Here is a 23,556-nt window from a genome sequence, read left to right on the forward strand (position 1 = left end):
GGAGCGGCTCATTACACTAGAGAGGGTAAGGAGTTCTGCATCTGCATCAGCATCCCATGGCTCAATAGGGTCGCATCTTGTCAACTCTTCTGGCCATCCTGTGTCGGCCGATGCGAGGGTCCCCCTCACAACTATGTTCGCATGCCCTTCGGCCTGCTGAGCGCGGCTGTCGCATTCTAGCACCGCATGTGGGATGTCCTGGCGGCTCGAGAGGCTAGGCACCAGGCGATCCTGGCAGAGATGGAGACACATTTTTAGGAGCCCCCAGGCCCCCAGAGCCTCCCGAGGCTGAGGGCCAAGGCAGCTCGTGAGGAGCGACTTCAGCAGCGCACACCTTCTACTACCCTGACATCTCTTCAGCAACGGTGCCAGATGACATCTTTTTAGTTTTTTTAGTTTGGGGGCGCCCCTTCGGCTGCATTATACCCAAGTCGAGTGGGTCCGTACCCGCGACATGTATCTCTTTTGCGTCTATCAAAACTAGTTTACCTTCCCTTATGAGCTGCCTTGAGATTATCAACTGCCTGACCGGCGCTTCGTCACCAAGAACGTCTCGCGCCCTTCCGAGCCCACCCACGACCGCCCCATGATTAAGGACTGGCACGACGTCTGTGCTCGGGTCCGCTCCTGTAGCGTCACTAAACCCAAGAGGCTGAGCTCTAGCTCACGGGCTAGCCCCTGTGTACGTCACCTCCGACGGCCCTTGGTGCCTTGTTCTCGCATGAGCTAATTGCGGGCGGATGAGTGAGGGCGCGCGACCTGGTGCCTCGTTGCCACGGGAGCCGCACGCCGGTTGTTTTTCTTCAGGGCCTTTGCATGAGAAGACTGGGCACGACGTCTGTGCTCTGGTATGTCCCTACAGCGTCGATAAACCCAACGACTGAGCTCTGTCTGGCGGGCCGGCCCTGTTCAAGTCACCTCCTTGGGTCGTTGGTGTCTGGCCTTCTAATGCAATAACCTCAAGAGACTCATTCGGCCCAAGTTGCCTAACCATCTTGCAGGATTGACACAAGAGTTCCCGCTCAAATTCAGGCGCAACCCGCCTTGAGGTAGGGCCTCGTGAGTCCTCGCTGGCTCACGAGTGCCTATACACACCTCCTCCAGCCCTGCCGTGAAGCCACGTGTTAGGGCGGGGCTGTACATGCCCCGAGGGCTCTCCTCGAAGGGAGCCCCCTCCCACGCACCAGTGGAAGCATCATGCACCATGCTGGTCGTCGACACTGCCGAGGAGCGGCTATGCCCGTGCAAGATCGGAAGTGCCATGCTCCGCGCTGGTGATAAACAACTGAGAGTGGCCTCGCAGCTGCAGCAACCTCAGATAGCCTCCGGGTTGAGTGCTTAGCCTCATCGCGTTGCTCTTCCTCGGGAGGTTAGCGCGAGGGGGCTGGGCACAAGGGCTACGCTCAGGTCACGCCTGGCGTATGCCACCCTGCCAGGTCCCACGGACACCCCTCATGAGCGATAGCCCGGTGAGGAGAGGTATAATGGTATGTTCGTACGTCAAGGGGGACTCCTGAGCACCACATCTCAGGAGCCTAAGTGGCCATGTAGCCCCTCACCCCGGGCTCCTCCTGGTGATCCAGACGACCCAACGGCTGCTGAGGTATGCGCGGGACCGGGCCCTACCGACATAGAAGACCAAGGCCTAACTCTTGTCCCTCCCTTCCCAAGCTGTTCATACGCCGAGGGGGACTCCTGAGCATCGCGTCTCAGGAGCCTAACTAACCACGTAGCCCCTCACCGCTTGGGCTCGTCCTGGTGATCCGGACGACCCAACGTCGGCTGAGGTATGAGCGGGGCTGGGCCCTGCCGACGTAGAACGCCAAGGCTTTCCCTCGTGCCCCTTTTCCCAAGATGTTCACACGTCAAGGGGGACTCCTGAGCATCACGTCTCAGGATCCTAACTGGCCACATAGCCCCTCACCCCTTGGGCTCGTCCTGGTGATCCGGACGATCCAACGGCGGCTGAGATATGCGCGGGGCTAGGCCCTACCGACGCAGAACAACAAGGCAAATGGATAAGAAGTCGCAAAACCATAAGCTAGTTATTACAAAGAACATTGTTCGAAGCATCAGTTTTAATGGATCCACGAGGCAGGATATATATTGCAGAATAAAAACAGGAAGGAGCACCACCGCCATGCCACCTCTTCAGCCTTGGCCGCCGCCTATCAATGATGTCGCCGTTTCCCTTGCCCTCGGCCCCAGCCGCAGGGCCAACGATGAGGAACTTATCTAATAGGGCCTCCACCAAACCCTTCACGGCGTTAGCAACGGCGTCGCAGGAGTCGGGGTCCACCGGCTCGAGGAAGGCGGCAAAGTCGAAGCTGGCGTCCCGGAGATAGAGATGGCTGAAGGCGTGCGTCAGGGACGAGGAGGAGAGTAGATGAGCCTCACCTTCCACCATGGAGCTAAACCCGTCGACGACCTCAGGAAGCAGGGCGTCAAGGCTCTCCTTTGGGGTCACCACTGTCCCCTGGGGATCGCTCCCAAAGAGTACCTGCCGAGCCTTGTGAAACCTCGCCTCGAGGGAGACGAGGGTGCTGCGCTCCATGGTGCTCGCTGCCTTGGCCTCGGCAAGGGACGCCTAGGCCGCTTCCACTTCCTCCTTCAACCTCTTCAGGCGGTCATGCTCCGTGGCCTGCTCCTGGGCTGCCTGCTTTAGCTCGGCGTCGCGATTGATGACGGCAGCCTCTTGGTCCTTCAGCTTCTCCTCTTGCTCTTGGAGCTGGCTGGCCTGGGCGGCCTACCGATCCTGGAGGGCCTTCAGCTTGGCCTCCACTACACGACACCGCTACTGGGTGTCCTTGGCCTCCTTCTGCGCCAAGTCACGCTCGACAGTGACTACTCCGGCAACCTTCTGGGCTTCCTCAGCGGAACCCCAGGCTGCCCGGATAGATGCATCGGCCTGGAGCCACCCTGAGATCAGCCCCAGGCTCCCCAACGCTGCGCGAAGGTCCAGGCCTTGAAGATCACCTTGGAGATGGTCCAGAGCGGTTCGGGCCTCTTCCAGGGCTCTGGAGGTGGCTTAAGCACCATGGCCGAGCAGCATGGTGGGCGGAAGAAGAGATTCTCTCGGTGCCAAGACAGGTGAATCTGCAGCAGGAGGAAGGACAGGGGGCTCCGGAGGCCTAGCGACGGGGACGAGTGCCGCCACGGTCAGCCCTGCTGCGGACGCCGGCTGCTCCCGAGGCTGGGTCTCCGAGCTTTGAGAAGACGACACCGCTGCTAGAGCCACAGGAGCCGCATTACCCCTTGGTGCCGAAGCTATGGCAGCTGATGTCTACTACACAACCTTCTTCTTGTAGACGTTGTTGGGCCTCCAAGTGCAGAGGTTTGTAGGACAGTAGCAAATTTCCCTCAAGTGGACGACCTAAGGTTTATCAATCCGTGGGAGGTGTAGGATGAAGATGGTCTCTCTCAAACAACCCTGCAACCAAATAACAAAGATTCTCTTGTGTCCCCAACACACCCAATACAATAGTAAATTGTATAGGTGCACTAGTTCGGTGAAGAGATGGTGATACAAGTGCAATATGGATGGTAGATATAGGTTTTTGTAATCTGAAATTATAAAAACAGCAAGGTAGCAAGTGATAAGAGTGAGCGAAAACGGTATTGCAATGCTTCGAAACAAGGCCTAGGGTTCATACTTTCACTAGTGCAAGTTCTCTCAACAATAATAACATAATTGGATCATATAACAATACCTCAACATGCAATAAAGAGTCACTCCAAAGTCACTAATAGTGGAGAACAAATGAGGAGATTATGGTAGGTACGAAACCACCTCAAAGTTATTCTTTCCGATCAATCCATTGGGCTATTCCTATAAGTTTCACAAACAGCCCTAGGGTTCGTAGTAAAATAACACCTTAAGACACACATCAACCAAAACCCTAATGTCACCTAGATACTCCAATGTCACCACAAGTATCTGCGGGTATGATTATACGATATGCATCACACAATCTCAGATTCACCTATTCAAAGCAACACAAAGTACTTCAAAGAGTGCGCCAAAGTTTCTACCGGAGAGTCAAGACGAAAATGTGTCCCAACCCCTATGCATAGATTCCCAAGGTCACGGAACCCGCAAGTTAATCACCAAAACATACATCAAGTGAATCAATAGAATACCCCATCGTCACCATGGGTATCCCATGCAAGACATACATCAAGTGTTCTGAAATCCTTAAAGACTCAATCCAATAAGATAACTTCAAAGGGAAAAATCAATCCATTACAAGAGAGTAGAGGGGGATAAACATCATAAGATCCAACTATAATAGCAAGGATCACAGTACATCAAGATCGTGCCATATCAAGAACACGAGAGAGAGAGAGAGAGAGATCAAACACATAGCTACTGGTACATACCCTCAGTCCCGAGGGTGAACTACTCCCTCCTCGTCAAGGAGAGCGCTGGGATGATGAAGATGACCACCAGTGATGAATTCCCCCTCCAGCAGGGTGCCGGAATGGTATCCCGAGAGGTTTTTGGTGGCTACAAAGGCTTGCGACGGCGGAACTCCCGATCTAGGTTATTTTCTAGAGGTTTGGGGATTTATAGGAGAGGTTGGCGTCGAGAACAAGTCAGGGGGCACCACAGGAAGTCCACGAGGCACAGAGGCGCGCCCTCCACCCTCGTGGGGCCCACGGGCCTCCGCTCAGGTAACTCTTTGTTCCAGTATTTTTTATATTTTCCAAGAAAAATCTCCTTTGATTTTCAGCGCATTTCGAGAACTTCTATTTCTGCACAAAAACAACACTACGATAGTTCTGGTGAAAACAGCGTCAGTCCGGGTTAGTGTCGGTGTCAAAACCGGCGGATCACGGGTAGGAGGTCCCGAATTGTGTGTCTAAGGCTAATGGTAATAGGAGGCGAGGGAAACAATGTTTACCCAGGTTCGGGCCCTCTCGATGGAGGTAATACCCTAATTCCTGCTTGATTGATCTTGATGATATGAGTATAATTACAAGAGTTGATCTACCACGAGATCGTAGAGGCTAAACCCTAGAAGCTAGCCTATGATTATGATTATTCCTGTCCTATGGACTAAACCCTCTGGTTTATATAGACACCGGAGGGGGCTAGGGTTACATAGAGTCGGTTATAGAGAAAGGAATATTCATACCCTAACCACCAAGCTTGCCTTCCACGGAAAGGAGAATCCCATCCGGACACGGGACGAAGTCTTCTATCTTATCTTCATAGCCCAACAGTCCAGCATGTGCATATAGTCCGGCTATCCGAGGACCCCTTAATCCGGGACTCCCTCAGTAGCCCCTGAACCAGGCTTCAATGACGATGAGTCCGGCGCGCAGATTGTCTTCAGCATTGCAAGGCAGGTTCCTTCTCCGAACTCTTCAAAGTACCTGTTGTAAATAGCAGTGTCCGGCTTCCCATTTAATGTTACACTCATCGGCTTCTGCACCTTAATAGTCTCAGCCTCCACGTGCCGAACGAATGCGAGAAGTCGGGGCATTTTTACATTTGCCACCCTATCCATGTAAATAAATTGTCTATTAAAGAGACCGGGATCTTCAGATCCAATCCACACCATCTTACCCAAGCGAGGAATTATCAGATTGTGCCCAAAAAAGCAACTCCAACATGGCCGGCGCTCGCACCTCTTCTTCCCGCTCTCGCAACACCAAGCAGGGCGATTGGGAGAAGTGTACCGTATCCCACGGCCGATTAGTGAAGTTGCAAACCCAAGGGTTTCTACCTCCTGCATATCTAGTCCCCGTTCGAGCCGGATTGGCTTCCTTCAATGGCGGGGAGCAAGCGAAGAACTTTCCCAACCCATCCAGGGGGGAGCGAGTATGCCTTGTTTCCTACTTACTGAGGGGTGTCAGATTTCCAATCCGTCCGTTCCTCCGTCGGCTTCCGGAGTTCTACGGCCTCCGGCTGCACAACTTCACACCTGCCTCCATCCTGCACATCGCAGGTTACGTTGCTCTTTGCGAGCTATTTCTGCGTTGCGAAGCCCATTTTGAGCTATGGAAGAAGATGTTCTGCCTCGTCCCCAGTAATCAAGGGGGATCAATATTCCAAGTGGGCGGAGCCGAGATATGGCGCATCGCCGGGATTGGATACTTATCTGGCACACCGAAGAAGGCATCCGAAGAATGGCCTTCTGAGTTGTTTTATATTGATGACGACTCTCTTCCTGACCCAATCCGAATGGGTCTTCCTGAGTTTACAAATGCTCCGCTGAGAAAACGCCTCAACTGGCGTCCCTGGAGCCTCAGAGAGGAAGATAGCAGGGAGGTCCTTCAATTTATGAGCAAGATAAGAATGCTCGCTCAGTCCGGATTATCAATAGTCGAGGTTATGGTGATATCCATAATGCAGGGGATTCAACCACTTCAATACCGAGGGCGTCCCATGTGGCACTTCAATGGAGAGGACGATGCCACCCGCTGTGGTCAGAAGGGTCCGGACTCCACCACCACTCTGGTGGAAATACTGTCCGTTTTATACAATGGGGAATGAGAGGAGTTCATCTGCATTAAGCCACGGGATGGACTTTCCATGTACAACCCTCCCAGCTGGGTGAGCTGCCATCCATTACTCTACTCTACTCATTCCCTGAGTTTTTTTTTCATAAATATTTACTCCGTCCATTTATAACAGGAATGGCGGAAAATAACCAGGGAGTTCCATAGCCCGACACCACAGCCAGAGAACCATAACTGGGCCCTTGACCCCAGATTTGAAGAGGATCCGGATATATTCGTGGAGCTCGTGGAAGGGGTGTTTCACCAGGAGAGATGTGACGGCACAGAAGTGTCCCTCATTGCTGGCTATTCCGACCTCCTCCCTGTATTGCATGTAAGTAAACAAGAGACTTATCTTTTGGAAAGGATTTGCTCCTTTCGTCTTACCAACCGCACAATTCTTATGCTCTAAAGGGAAGACGACACTACAAAAAAAAGACACATCCGTGACATTTTGGGCCGAACAATTTTTTTTCTGTCATACATATGACACTTCTATGATGATAATTGTGACAAAACCCGGTATCATCATAGATGTGGTGGGCTCCTACTTCTATGACAAAAAATCATGACAGAAAATGGGCTTTTCGTCCTGGGCGGGCCGGAGCCGCAGCTGCATGACATTCTTTGGGCCGTCCATGACGGAAAAAACCGTGGTAGAAGTTAGGGCGAGGAAACTTTCGGGGAGTTCCCGGTTACGGTGGGAGGTTGGGGGCCAAGCGATGCACGTTTCTCTCGTACATGTACGCGCGTGTGTGCGAGGCGTTGGCTCTAACTGAACACGAGCGAGGCGTTGGGCTCTAACTGAACCCAAGCGATTGCACTACAGGGTACGCCTTACTAAACCCGAGCGATCAATCGATGGCTGTTAACTGAACCTGTTCGAGCGATTCCTTCGCTACTGCTGCTAACTGAAGTCGATCTATGCTGCCTTTGGGATGAACAGTGAGCGTTGCGGGGGGTTTTGGATGAACAGTGAGCGGTGGCGTTGCCTCTGGATGAACAGGACCCCGTTGTGTGGAGGGTTGGATGAACAGTAGACAGTGGAGGGGTGCCCGTGGAGGCGTGGTTGAGTAGTAGCCGGTGGAGTAGTGCACGGTGGAAGCTGGATGAACAGGAGCCCATGGAGGTTGGAGGAGGTCAACGGTAGCCCGTGGAGGCTGGAGGAGGTCGACAGTGGAGATGAACAGGACCCCCGTTTCGACCATAGCGCTCAAAACAAGTCCGTTTCGTCCGTTTTACGGTACGCCACACCCCTCCCGATCAACAGGACCCCCATTTCGACCGTAGGAGGTCCGTTTCCTCCGTTTTGCGGTACGCCACACCCCTCCTGATCAACAGGACCCCCGTTTCGACCGTAGGAGGTCCATTTCCTTCGTTTTGCGGTACGCCACACCCCTCCCGATCAATAGGACCCCCGTCTCGAACGTGGCCGGTCGAACACAAGGTCGTTTCCTCCGTTCGGTGGTACGCCAGGCCTCGTTTCGATCGCCTATTCCGTCCAAGCCCTCCCGATGACCACGACCACGCATTCCATTCCGACCCAACCGGTTGGCTCCCACGCGTTCCGTTGCCTCCCGATGAACACGACGCATTCCGTTGCCTCCCCATGAACACGACGACGACGCTGTTTCTCTGTTCCGACGCAGCCATGTACACGAGCTCTCGCCGTACGTATGCGCGAGTAGGCGTTCGAGACCCCTTCCGTATGTACACATACGTGGCCGTATTTTCTTTCTTGCACCCTGGCCGTCGTACGTACGTGTACATGCTATGTGCGCACCTCTACTACGACACGTGTGCGCCTCTACATCCACCAGTATATATGTATGTACACGTTCGTGACCAGAATGACAACGCTACGTATGCTTCGACCAGGTGGGTCCCGACTGTCAGACACTTCCTTGCATGTGAATATGTAGATGGTGGGTCCTAGCAGTCAGGGGGGCGAATTGATTTTTTATTTTTTGCCCAGACGCAGTTCCTTGCGTGCGAAGATGTAGCTGGTGGGTCCCAGTTGTCACGGGGGTGAATCATTTTTTTGCCCAGACGCACTTCTTTGCGTGCGAAGATGTAGCTGGTGGGTCCTAGTAGTCAGGGGGAAACGTTTTTTTTTCGTGAAATACAGTGGCCCGTCCAGTGGGCTGGTGGGTCCCAGTTGTCAGGTGGAGGAATCATTATTTTCCAAGTAATAAGGAGGCACTTCCTTGCTGCGGCTGTGGACCCAGCTATCAGCCTCTCCACGTACAGTCCACGTCCGATGGAAGTCGGTCCTTGACCACGCCGCGCCGAGAGCACCGGGCGGTGGACGATGGCGAGGCCTAGGAAGGGGACGACGGGGAGCCGGGGAAGACGCGCCAGTGGAAGACCGCGCGGAAAGGAGTATGAGGGTTCACTGGTTTGGCTGTGGTGTGAGGCTGCCGTCGCCGCAGGGCCTGGCTAGCGATGGGAATAGTAGGGGGCAATGAGGCCTCCATGGCAGCACATCCGGCCACGGGAGGCAGGAGCATGCGACACGACCGGCGCTGCTTTGCGCGGCTGGAGCAAGAAAACCAGAGGTTGAAGAAGCACTACGGCCGTTGGATGGACATCGTACGGTCACTGGAGCTAGAATCGTTTATATTGACTAAGTTGACAAAGCCCTCCGTCCCCGTCAACTTAGTAGGCCCACAAGTCAGCCTCGCACCAAGGTGGGTCCTAGCTAGCAGGGGGTATTCATTTTTTGTGCGTAATAAGGAGGCACTTCCGGTGGGTCCAAGCTGACAGCAGGGGGAATGTTTTTTTTCACGAAATACGGTGGCCCGTCGGGTGGGTCCCAACAGTCAGGGGCAAACGTTTTTTCGCGAAATACTAGTGGCCCGTCCGGTGGGTCCCATCTGTCAGGTGGAGGAATAATTATTTTCCGCGTAATAAGGAGGCACTTCCTTGCGGCTACCGTGGACCCAGCTGTCAGCCTCTCCATGTACAATATTCTTCCGATGGAATTCGGTCGTTGACCACATTGACCACGCCGCGCCGAGAGCACCACAGCGGTGGACGACACCGAGGCCTAGGAAGGGGACGACGCGGAGTCGGGGAAGACGAGGCAGTGGATGCCCATGCGGAGAGGAGTACGAGGGTTCACTGGTTCGGCTGCGCTGCCGTCACCACAGAATAACAGGGGGTGTGGGTGAGTGGAGTGGAGGGATGGCCTGGCCAGTGGTGGGAGTAATTTGGGGGCGGTGAGGCTTGTGCGGCAGCACAGCCAGCCACGGGAGGCAGGAGCAGGCGGGACGACCGGTGCTGCTTTGGGCGGCTGGAGAAAGAAGACAAGAGGTTGAAGACGTACTACGACCATTGGATGGACATCGTACGGTCAGTCGAGCTAGAATCGTGCATATTCACTAAGTTGACAAAGCCCTTTGTCCCCGTCAACTTAGTAGACCCACTATACTGGGTCCCAGCTAGCAGGGGCAGTATTCATTTTTTTCATGAAATACAGAGGCCCTTTCAATGGGTCCTAGATGTCAGGTGGAGGAATCATTATTTTGCGCGTAATAAGGAGGCATTTCCTTGCGTGCGGCCGTGGACCCAGCTGTCAGCCTCTCCACGTACAGTCCACTTCAGATGCATGTAGATCGTTGACCACGCCACGCCGAGAGCACCAGGGCGGTGGACGACGACGAGGCCTAGAAAGGGAATGACACGGAAGCAAGGAAGACTCGGCAGTTGTTTCCTACGCGGAGGGGAGTACAACCGTACGATGGTTTACTGGTTCGTCTGCCGTCGCCGGAGAATAACAGCAGGTGTGGGAGTTTGGGTGAGTAGAGGGATGGCTAGGCCAGCGATTGGAGTACGATGGGGCGGTGAGGCCTGCGCGGCAGCACAACCGGCCGTGGGGAGGAGGGAGCAAGCAGTCCCGTCGGCGCTTGTTTGAGTGGCTGGAGCAGGAAGAGCAGAGATTGAAGAAGCACGACGGCCATTGGATGGACATCCAACATTATACAGGCCATCTGTGGAAAGCCTCAAATCTATGGAAAACAGCATACAAGCCATCTGCCGTTATTTCAAATAATTTACAGCCCATTTGCTAATTTTTACGGGGTTTTTTGGATTTTGTTAGCATTACAGCCCATATTGTGGCCACGGTTAAACAATTATACGAAATTTTGCATATGTCGGTGCGGTCTGAACTGTTTTTAATCCCGAAATTTCGAGTCACATTCAGACTGATTTTAAAAATAAATGTATATCAATATAAAATCCAATAAATTATCCACGCATAAAAATCAATGCAATTTAAAATCTCGAAATGAAGAAAGATATTTGAAACTAATTGCCGGTTTGATGTGTTTTAAAAATGTACAACCCATTTCTCATTACAGATAGGCCATTTTCTCAGCCAGCCGAATGAAGCTCTCCTCGTCTTGAAAGATTTTCAGCCCAACAGGCCTGATAAAGCGACTTACTTGTCAAATCACAAAAAAACTGGGCTAGCCATTTTCAGAAAGAAAAAAAACTACTGGGTTGGTCTGTGGTGAATATAAAAGAAAAGGTTGTCTAAACACACCAGAGTGTCCCGCACAGCCCAGTTGACACCCTTCTACTGTCTCAAAAACAAATTAGATAAATGCCACTCCAATTATGGCGATTCATAAAAATGCCACTACAATTTCCAAACTTTGAAAAATGCCACTACAATTTTTGCAAACTTTGAAAAACGCCACTTTAGTTTGCTAACTTTGAAGAACGCCACTCCAGACTTCGAAAAATGCCACTAGAAATGACATGAAATGGCATTTTTCAAAGTTTGGAAATTGCAGTGGCATTTCTCAGATACACCAGATTTGGAGTGGCATTTATCAAATTAACCCAAACAAAAATAACTGGGCAAGCTGCTGGGTCCCTGGTGTCAGCCGCTCGTTGTGCAATTCTCTCGTTTATTGACTACGTTGACAATGGCATGGGACCCAGATGTCAGAAATCCACTAGGAGGACCCATTTTTTATTGGCTTGAAATAAGGAGGCACTTGCTTGCGTACTGCCATGACCTTGGCGGGTCCCTGCTGTCATCCTCTCCATGTACAATCATCTCCTGATTGTGTACGCCTCAACTTGCTGGGCCCACAAGTCAGCCTCTAAACCCGTGGAGGACAAATACAACCCATTTAAAAAAATAACAGCCCATTCCATACGTTCAAACGGAAAATTCAACACTTAGAGCAAAGTAACAAGTCTTATCCACATATAGAGTACTGAACTTCCATGTTGACAACCATCATAGCCAAGTTAACTGTCTACTCCCACTAATACTCTAGTAGCGTACAAGTACTAACTTACTCTTAGCTAACTAGACGATGCCGGCCGCCATCTGTGGTACATGCTAAACGCCGGCATCGGCGTCCTGCGGCTCGCCTCGAACATGCAAGATGTGCGATAGGGCGCGTTGCTCGCGCGCGTTGGCCCTTTCGATGCCGGCGTGGTCCATCGAACCTTCGGCTTCCAAGCGGGAAACCCACTTGACGAGCTGGTAGTAAAAATCGGCGTCGCAAACACGTGCGTGCCCGACCGCCTCCAGGGCTATTTGCCGTGCGCTGGCCTCCACGTAGTCGGCCCAGTTGCGGGAGCTCTACTCGCGACTCAGAGCGTCGGTGTGCTGCTGCTCCATGTCCCGCTGGCAGTGCAAATCAGAGATACGCTGCTCCTCCGCCTGGCGGTCGCGCTCCAACAACTCCTGCTCCTCCGCCATGCGGTCGCGCTCCAACAACTCCTCGATCTCTGCATTGCCATCTAAAGACAGATAGAATGCCTCCTCCCTCCATCTGCCTTTCCATGAAAAACCGAACACTAGTTCCGGCGGTGACCGCCTCCGGCGTCGCCTACCGCGGATGGGCGGGGCATGGCGGACGTGGCAAGCGACGTCGGGCCAGTGGGGGATTATGAGGATATGGCGAGTTGGGTCACGATGCCACCGGAGAAGGCCGGGAAACAGTAATTATAGGCGGAAGGTAGCGCGACGGTCATCGGAATTCAATGCATAATGGCTTAGCGCGCCAGCTTGCCGTGGAAAACTAGAGAAACTGAAATTATGATTGTGCCATCCCGTCCTGTCTGGGTCGCACACCGGCATGGCAGTCAAACGAGTGCACTCAAATCATCTCCCTCCTTGTCAATAATGATTCCACGGATTTAAAAAGCCCACAACAATTAAAGCGCATCTTTTTCGCATTAGTTAGCTGCCTTAATTACGGCCGGCTGCATGCAGGCACTCAGAATCGCTCGCAGCCAGTACGCGGAGCAGCATGCAACGAGTCGCAGTCAAGGGCACGCATGCATCCACTTAAATCGATGGAATTAATTAGGCTTAAACTTCTGCATGTCGTTATTTGTTGCCATGCCTTGGTCTTGCTGCTTTGCTCTGGGGACTAATAAACCTAGACGGAGGAAGTACCTTGGTTGGTGAGAGGTTTGAATTAAGACCTGCAAACTGTAAAGGAGGTACTAGTATGTGTGTGATCTGCTATTTATTCGTGTAGGATCAAGTAGGTCGTTTTCTGAATTGAGCCCTGCAAACCAGAAAGCAGGTAGTACGTGTGTGATCTGCTACTTATCCGTGTAGGATCGATAGTGTAGCTTGTCAGTTTCTTTAGAGGTAGGCATTTTATCCGTGTACGATCGATAGTGTAGCTTGTCAGTTTCTTCAGAGGTAGGCATTTTTATTCAAAAAACTGCCACTTCACATCTTGCGTCGCAAATAAAAATGCCAGGAGCGCATTTGTAGGCTAGCTAGTGATCGATCAGTAACTTGTAAACACTGAGCGAACAGAAGTAAGTAACTGTTAATGCATCTCAATGATTCATAGATCATATACAAATATGTACCTCCAAAAGCAAAGATCAGCCACTTCGGATCTTGCGTCGCAACTAAAACTAACTAGTAGAATTCCAATACATAAGATCAACATGTTAATGCATCTCAATGATTCACAGATCATATACAAATATGTAGCTCCAAAAGCAAAGATTTAGAAAAAACATCTGTTCTTCCTACTGACATGGATGGTTCTCTTGGCCAACATTCAGTACAGACCGAAAGACAAATTTTTTTGTGAAGTCTCCAATTCCTCTTGCAATCATAAGTGGTTTCACCAACAGCTGGAACCATGAGAATGAACCACACATGATGGAGGAACATCCACTGCAATATGATTTGGTCTTCTCTCGATCACACCGCGAGACTATTTTCGGAATACAAACTTTAACTTAGGCAAAATGATGCCCATTGTATAATCAGACCAAAGCAATGAAGCACCTAGTGTTGGCCAATAAATAGTACAGTACTACTTTTCTGCAGTCCATGAAGTGACTATCCAATCTTTCTGTGTCTATTTTCAAATGGCACTGCATGTAGTGACTATACTATTCTCTTGTGCAGTTGAACCAAAATTGCGGACACTTTGTTTGTTTGGCAAATAGCAATGAGCAGACATCTGTGTCTGCACAAATATCAAGCAGCTAGTAAACATATACCACACCATGTATTTTCGGTTTAAACATGTCTCTTCCGCTTAGCATCTATCATGTTCTGCACTGGACAATCTGATACAGTTATGTTTTTCCCTGGACAATTTCATACTGAATTGATTTGCTGGTTCAGAGCAGAAATATAGCGCCTATTCTTCATCAGACCAAGGATATCCATGTTCGTAGTGATGGAAGAGGTGAAATCAATACAACCGGAAATGAGCATCCAATCATTGAATCATGTCCTGCACCTCCAATGTAGGTCCACCCTGCCAATAAATTCACATGCAAACCACTAGTATTACTATCTAATGAATGTACAAAAAGAGTAGCAAGATAGTAGCAAACCATGTACCTTCATAATGAACAGCTCATAGTGCCACCAATTGGATATAAAGGTTTGGAAAAAAACATGCTCCTAATGTTGAACCAGTTGGACTTTTTGGGCAGTTCCACTAAAATCGAGCATCCCTGTTTGCATAGATATTGAAAGTGTGATTACTATACAAGTGGCACTAGTTGAAGCATAGACTCACAAATATAAGCACTCCAATTTCTTAATGGGAAAAGGTAGCAAGACTGTTTCTAACCACCTATTTGAAGGAATAAATAAAGCAACAGCGCCTGATGTCAGGAAGGCATACATAATTTTTTCTGAAAACCTGAGCCATTCCTGACCTTTCCTCTTCTTTTCAGCAATTTTTGTGCAGTTCTACTAAAATAAAATACCATCGCCGCTTGGACAATTCCGTGACACTGTACAATAGGAAATGACTTAACATTCCATCATGATGTCAGTTATGTAGTTGATAGGCATTAGAGACAAACATACAGACCTCCTCTGATAACATAATGAACATTAATTTTAACAAAGGTGTGACTAGCTTTACCGGGATAATTTGAGTGAACTCTACACCCTTTGTTCCTTAATATAAGACATTTTCGCGGTTCAATTTAAAGTACCCAAACGGCTAGTATTTAGAAAAATAGGTAGTAGTTTTCTTGAGCACATATCTGGGAAAGCTTGCCACACTTTATTTATGTCCATACGCTAGTGCAACACCATTCGAATACTACAAATATACAATAATCTAGTTGCTAGTGCAACAGTAGAGTAGTTAGTTTATTACAGGGTACAGTACAACGGTTTTAATGAACAGATTTCAATAAACTCTAGCACTGGAAGGTTTCTATAAGAATTAACAATACAATATGTAAAGGTAACAAGTTTCAGCATTGGTATACTAGCTATGTATGAGCATTAAACCAAATATAAAAGTCTGAAGGTAACTAGCATTATTAACTAATGACAGTATAAAAAATTACAAACCATGCACCTCCAAGGTAAATATCATTTCAAACTCGGGGGGGCCTTAAAAATTGACCGAACGAATCAAGAGAACAGCCGGAGGAGGAGGTGCCCACTCTTGACCTTTCCTCTTGTCTTCATAACTGTCTGTGCAGTCTAAACAAATAAAATGACATCAGCACCTTGGCATTTTGGTGACACTGTACAAAAAAATTAACTTATCTCATGAAAGTGAGGTATGTAATCTATAAGCATTAATAGTGCAAAAATCTGAAGGTAGTAACAAGTTTCATCGTTGGTATACTGGTTGTGCAATAACATTAGAATGCCTTAGCTGAAAAATCTTTAATACATCCACAATCAACAGCTAACCCTGAAATAATCCAGTGACATTAAATGGCATTTTTTAAATTTATCGGTGGCATTAGACTGAGAGCAGCATTAGTTAAATGTGGCATCACTTTAGCAGTAGCATTGCTTGACTTGACTACTGGCGTTATACTAACAGCAAAAAAGTGGTAATACGAGCATGGGAGGCCCATTCAGACAGTGGGCGCAGCAGTACAATGTACCTCCACGGACGCAGAGTGGTGAGGGAGGTATGGTTGCCCAGAGCAACAAATATCCAGGCAGCATATGTGGATTACATCCCATTTTTGTTCTCTTTAGCCACCTTTTTCCTATGCGAGGACAACAAACGGATCGACCTGGTCATTCTCTATTGTGTTGTCATGCCTTTCTACCCTTCTTCAACCGATCGACTCTCTTGGACAATACAGTCTCCCTTACTTTCCTTATTCAACCCATACATGGATTAGTCTGCATGAAGTAGGGTGTCCTTTAATAGTGCAAATTATGCTTTTCGTCTGCGTGGCCAGCAGAGCAGAGGATAGCAAATTGGGAAGATGGTGGAGTGGAAAAAGATCCACATGCAACGATGTGGGAGATGGGGCAATAGAACAAGGGTATGGTTCGAAAAGAGGTAGCATACCTGAGGGTCAGCGGGAAGTGGCTTCGCTCGTGGTCGTCGTCCTCCACACACACTGCGGCAGCGAGCTTAGGGACGGAGGACATCCCACGCGGATGCTAGCTCTGAGAGGACGGCCTTGTCGTCAGTGCGTGACCTCGCTCGCCGATGACGAGTGCGTCAACGCTGCACGTCCTTTTCTTCCCCGACGGATCTGTGACCACCGGTGAGGAGGGAGAGAGGGGCAGTCTTTTTTAGATCTGGAGAGAGGGGTGGTAGTGTGAGAAGCAAGTGGGTAGCCCTTAGCAAGAAAGCGCTGAAGCTCCGGCCTATATATCTTTTTTATACTACTAGTACTGGAGGTGGAGTAGTGGCAGAGTAGTTTATATTTTGTCTGCGTACAATAGCAGTTAGTCGTGCTACAAAACTAAACGGAACGCCATTAAAAAATAAAGGTCGATAACTAATGCGAGACCTCGGGCCAACACGGCCAGATCGCATTTTGCACGAGAAATTACACACCATTTTTTGTTGACATGTGGTCCCGTTCCAACATATTAGTGAGACGACGGCGAGTAGTAGTATTTCCGAACGGACGTGTAGGCCGGGGCGCCTCTTCGTGAAACCGTGGCAAACTGGCAACCATCCACCAACTCTTCGCCTTTCCCTCTCGATTTGGAACTGTTGTCGCACGCTCTTCCTTTCCCTCCTCCATTTTCCTTCAGCCCTTCACCCTTTCTTCTGCCATTGTTCATCGTCTTCTCCATGGAGGGAATAGGCTGGAAACGACCCCGTTATTCTTGCCCCGATCTTAAAGATGACGTGGTGGAGGAACTCATTGTTCGGTGCGACGTCATCACCTCGGCTAGCATGGCAGGTTCGTTCAAGCCCATTCTCGACTCAACTAATAACATCATTACAAGGAACCCAAGAGTCAAGGAGCGGTTTGATCTCCCCTATCTTCTTTGCCGTGACCCTGATGACTGGTGCCGGCACGACGGAGGGCTCGCCCTGTGCAAGTTGATGCCGCTTCATAATGAGACGTATGATGTTAAGATGCCATCGCTTGAGGGCAAGGCTTGGGCAGGCGCAAATGGAGATTGGGTTGTTTACATTGGGTCCATCTGCGAGTGGGAACTTGTGAATGTGTACACTCGTGACCGGGTTCCACTTCCAAAAATCTCAGCAGACTGCCCAGAGGTTGAGCACACCGGCATTGTACGCATGTTCAAGTACGATCATGGTGACTGTCTTCTACAGAAGATAGCAATTTGTCGATTTCCCAACTGCTCTTGGAATTACAACAACTATGAAGTTGTTGCTATCTTTGACAAGCTTGTTGTCGTCCTTGGTGGTTTGGCTCGTTGGATATTGCTCAAAAATCAGTTTCTATACACAGATGTGTACTGTGGTGCAATTCAATATGAGGGCCTTGTGTTTGCTGCCACCGCTCGTGGCACTGTTTTTGCATGGGATCTTCGGAGTTTCGGTACGTTTGTCTTCCACCCTAATTATAATTCTTTCATCCACATGCATGTAGGTTAGCAAGTTTCCCTTTACTAATTAACCTTCTTCTTGTGTTTCCAAGGTCCTGTGAACATTCCACCACCTATACTTGAAAAAATTTATAACCAAGGGGGAGATGACGATGGTGATGATCATGAGCATGAGGACGAGCAGCGCCCATATACTCTTTGGCGCTTGGCAACTAATTCTGATGGATCACCTCTTCTTGTGTGTATACAGCCCATTGATGATGTTACTATTAAGGAAGCAGGTGTAGTCTCCCATGGTCTCACTCTCCGGACCTATTCCAACACCCGTTGCATGGTATTCGAGATGGATACTAGTGTGCTAGCGCCAACTCCTTCTCCCTGGTACAGAATTGTAATGCCCCGGTTTCGATGCGCCAGGTGTCCGCCAGTTATTCGCTGTCATTGCCATGTCATTTTTGCTTGCGTGTTGCTTTTTGCCATGTCATCATCTGCATTTCATCTGCATGTTTTTCAAAACTTGCATCCGTTCGGGTTCTCCCGGTTCTCTCCGTTGTCTGTTCGGAGTCCGGACCATTCGCGTGCGCCTGTCGCCCCCTCTCGGACCTTGTTTCATGTGCGGGTGTTAAACTTTCTCGGAATGGCCCGAGGTTTGCCAAGCGGCCTTGGTATAGCACCGGTAGACCGCCTGTCAAGTTTCGTGCAATTTGGAGTCCGTTTGATACTCCAACGGTTAACCGCGTAGCCCGAAACCCCCCTTTCTCTTTGCAGCCCAACACCCTTCCAAACTGGCCCAAAACCCATCCAACTCCCCTCCATGCTCTCGGTCGTTCGATCACGATCGTGTGGGCGAAAACCGCACCCCATTTGGACTCTCCTAGCTCCCTCTACCTATATATATGTGCATCCCCCCAAATTTTCGCGCAGTCCAAACCCTAGCCCTCTCCCTTCTCGCGCCGCCGGACATGTCCGCCCGGTGGCCGAACACGTCCACCGCCCCGCAGCCACGTCGCCCCGGCCAATCGTAGAGCGCCACGTCACCCCGCCGCCGCTCTCCTCCAACCGCGAGCCGCCATGTGGCTTCTCCACGTCCTCCCCGCGCCCTCTCCGCCGCTGAGGCCCGTGGAAGCCCGCAACCGGCCCACCCCAGACCGCATCTGGGCCCGACGCGCTCGCTCCCCCGCAGCCGCGCCCCCGAACCAGCGCCTCGCCCCGTGCCTCCCTCCGCGCCTTCAGCTCCTCGCCGCCCGTCTCCGGCGACCGGGCCCCGCCGCCGGCTGGCTCCGCCGCCACCAACCCTCAGGCAAGTCGCCGCCGCCCCTTGTCCTTTCTCATCCTTCTCTCCCTCTTGCTGCCTCACTCTCTCTCTCTCCCGCAGGAGCTCCTCGCTGCCGGCCTTCCCCACCGCCGCTGGGAATGGACCTCCCTGCCCGGATCCGACGCCCAAGGGTCGAGATCAGCCCGTTCCCCTGCCTTCCGCCGCCCATCTTCGCCCTCCGCTCACCGAAGCCCCTCGTTCCGCCGCTTCCGCCATGGTTCTGCTCGGGATCGAGCAGAATAGTTCGCCGAACGCACCCCGTGTGCCGGCCTCGGGAGGCCCAGCCTAGTCACCCCGCCGACGCGCCTCCTCTCCACCCTGGGCCTTGGCCCGCTAGGTGAGCGCCCCAGCACGGCTATTCCCCGCATGTGTGTAGTATAGTTATCTCGCGCTCGTCTGTCTTTTCTTCTTCAAAAAACTGCTAAGTCCCTATTATTTTGACATTATCATGCCATGTTCATCGCATCATACATCTGCATCCGTAGCTTCGTTTCGTGCGTGTAATATGTCAAATTGTTCGCCTCGACGAGTACTTCATTTCATTCCATTGCATCATGTTCACTTGAGTCCATCTTGATGCCTGAATCTTCGTTGCAAGAGTGCTTCATGATGTTGTCTGCTGTCTGTTAACAGAACATGCTCATTTGTCATTTTTGCCATGATTGATGTGTGCATCCTATGAGGTTGATGTCTACATGTGTTTTGATCTATGCCATGTCTTCTTTATAGAGGTGCTTGCCATGTATTTTTTTGATCAATGTGGTGACTAGCACAAGCATGCAAACTAGGCTTCGTGATATTGTTGATTTTAGTCCCTGTTCTGCTGTTATTTTGATGCCATGTAAACATGATGCTACAGAGAGATCCATGCATAATTTGAGATACTTCAGTAAAGGTCTTTTGAACATATGGTTCTGCTCTATCCATTAATGCCCCTGTTTGCAATTATGGAGTAGTCTAGCATGTCATTTTTGTGCTCTACTTTTGCTTCAAAATGTTTCCTAGCAGATTGTTTACATGTTATTCAATTTTGCCAAGGTTGTTGTAGTTGATCCTTGCATGCTATGAACTTGTTCTTGCCTTGGTTTGTTCCACAAATGTGTCTTCTTGATGATGCTATGCTTATCTTGTCATGCAATGACTTGTGGTGAGTGAATCGAGCTTGTTAAGTAGTGTACTTGCTGTTACTGTTTTGCTAGGCTGAATCTGTTATTTCGCGATGCTATGTAAACGTGCTGCTACTAATCATTCTATGCATAATATGGAGATGCCACTAAATATGTTTTGTTCTACATTTCATCCTCTAACCATCCATGCCCCTGGTTGCATTCATAGCTTGTTGTAGCTTGTTCATATCTTGCTCCAAAGTTGCTTGATAATGTTGCTGTTAGGCTGTTAACATTAAGTTCAGTTGTTGCCATGATTGTTGCTAGTGTTCCATGCCCCCTATGAACTTGCTATTGCCATGCCTAGCTTCATAAACATGTATTCTTACTGTTGGTTGCCTTTCCATGCCATGTATTGCTCTATAGTGAGTGGTACAAGCTCACCAACATGCCTTCATAATTCTGTTCCTGCCATGTATGGATCTGTAATATAACTTGCCATGTTTACGTGGGTGCCATCATATTTTCTGATCCTTTTTGGCTCATGGTCACTAAAGGACATTTGATATATGCAATTAGTAGTTTCATGCCATGCCTTTGTTTGACATGATAAGTTCCTATAACATGTTGTTTGATAGCTCTAAACATTGCAACCTGATGTTATTTTCTGCAAAGTCTGAACTGTTATTATTTGCAATCTTGCCATGTGTGTTTGAGCATGTTCTAGTGATTTCTGGAGATAGCTCAGTGTTCATGTTTTGTAATGCTTTACCTGTACTTCATGTTCATGCCTTTTGTTTTCATATTGTGGTACTGTAGCATGTTGTTTTGATGCTTGCAATATGCCTAGTTGCTGTTTTGGACAGCTTGTCCTTTAAACTTGTTTCATGTGTGTGTGTTGAACCGTTGCTCCGTTTTGAGTCTGCTCTATATGAAACTTGCTTAGATTTGCATGTAGCTTCATATTATCCTGTTGCATCCTTGTTTTGGTGTGTTTGCTTGCTGTTTGAATGCATTTTGCATCATTGCCATGTTAACTTGTTTTGCTCATATCTTCTAGGCCCGTAGCTCTGGATTAAATGGACTTTATATGTAACTTGACTAGAATCTCGTGTAGATCATCCTTGTGCATCTTAACTTGCTGTTTAACAACTTGAACATAGGGTATTCAGATCTGTACCAACTTCGAAATATGCATATGAGGACTTACCGGAATTGTTATATGTTGTTCCCGGCCTCATTTAAACTTGCCTTGATGTGTTGCTCTTGTTTGCATCATCTCTTGCCATGAGTAGCTTCATGTAGCCTTGTCATGCATCATGCTTGTTGTGCATCATGTCTTGTCTATGTGTGGTGTGTTTACCATGTTGTGTGCTTCTTCTCGATAGTTCCTGTTTCGTTGCGATCGTGAGGATTCGTTCGTCTATGCTTGGTTCGTCTTCGTGGCTTCATCTTCTTCATGGACTCGTTCTTCTTCCTAGCGGGATTTCAGGCAAGATGACCGCTACCCTGGATCTCACTACTAGCATTACTATGCTAGTTGCTTCGTTCTATCGCTATGCTGCGCTACCTATTACCTGTTTATCGAGCCTCCCATATTGCCATGAACCTCTAACCTTTGACACCCTTCCTAGCAAACCATTGCTTGGCTATGTTACCGCTTTTGCTCAGCCCCTCTTATAGCGTTGTTAGTTGCAGGTGAAGTTGAAGATTGCTCCATGATGGACAGGATTTTGTTGGGATGTCACCATATCTCTTATATATTTAATGCATCTATATACTTGGTAAAGGGTGGAACACTCGGCCTTTTGCCTGGTTTTTTGTTCCACTCTTGCCGCCCTAGTTTCCGTCATACCGGTGTTATGTTCCCGGATTTTGCGTTCCCTACGCGGTCAGGTGATTTATGGGACCCCCTTGACAGTTCGCTTTGAATAAAACTCCTCCAACAAGGCCCAACCTTGGTTTTACCATTTGCCTCACCACCACCTATCCCTTTCCCTTGGGTCGGCCAACCCGAGGGTCATCTTTATTTTAGCCCCCCCCGGGCCAGTGCTTGTCTAAGTGTTGGTTTGAACCGGGCAGACTGCGGGGCCACCTCGGGGCAACTCGAGGTCTGGTTTTACTCGTAGGCTGACCCATCCAGTGTGCCCTGAGAACGAGATATGTGCAGCTCCTATCGGGATTGTCGGCGCATCGGGCGGCTTTGCTGGTCTTGTTTTACCATTGTCGAAATGTCTTGTAAACCGGGATTCCGAGACTGATCGGGTCTTCCTGGGAGAAGGAATATCCTTCGTTGATCGCGAGAGCTTATCATGGGCTAAGTTGGGACACCCCTGCAGGGTATAATATTTCGAAAGCCATGCCTGCGGTTATAGGCAGATGGGAATTTGTTAATGTCCGCTTGTAGATAACTTGACACCAGATCTGAATTAAAACGCATCAACCGCGTGTGTAGCCGTGATGGTCTCTTTTCGGTTGAGTCTGGGAAGTGAACACGGATTCTGGGTTATGTTTGACGTAAGTAGGAGTTCAGGATCACTGCTTGATCATTGCTAGTTTCACGACCGTCCTGCTTGCTCTCTTCTCGCTCTTATTTGCGTATGTTTGCCACCATATATGCTTAGTCGCTGCTGCAGCCTCACCAATTTACCCCTTCCTTACCCATTGAGTTTTGCTAGTCTTGATACCCATGGTAATCTGATTGCTGAGTCCTCGTGGCTCACAGATTACTACAACAACAGTTCCAGGTACAGGTTATGCGATGATCTTGACGCGAGAGCGATGCTACTTGTATTGGAGTTCTTCTTCTGCTTCTTCGATCAGGGGATAGGTTACAGGTCGGCAGCCTGGGCTAGCAGGGTGGATGTCGTTTGAGTTTTTGTTTGTGTTTCATCCGTAGTCGGATGGTTCTCTTATGTATTATGATGTTGTAATCGTGTGGCATTCTATGCCTCTTGTATGTATCCCCATCTATTATGTAATGTTGATGTAATGATATCCACCTTGCAAAAGCGTTTCAATATGCGGGTCTATCCTTGGTGGGACCTTAGAGTTCCTTTTGGATACGGTCCCATATTGGGCGTGACAAGTTGGTATCAGAGCCTCGATCGACCCTAGGAGCCCCCCTTGATTGATCGTGTAGTTTGGCCGTTGTTGAGTCTAGAAGAAAACTATTTTCGGAGTCTAGTTATATCGGAGAGTAGGAATTCTTTTTACTCCTCAGCCCCTTCGTCGCTCTGGTAAGGAATCTTGATGTAGGTGTTTTGAATTACTCCTCTTCCCCTTCAAATTTTTCCTTAGGATCACACAGTTGGTTCTCCGGTAGTTGTTCCTGAGCTCTTTTCATCCGGTGC

This window comes from Triticum dicoccoides, chromosome 6B (genome assembly GCF_002162155.2).
Source record: "Triticum dicoccoides isolate Atlit2015 ecotype Zavitan chromosome 6B, WEW_v2.0, whole genome shotgun sequence".
Taxonomy (NCBI): Eukaryota; Viridiplantae; Streptophyta; class Magnoliopsida; order Poales; family Poaceae; genus Triticum; species Triticum dicoccoides.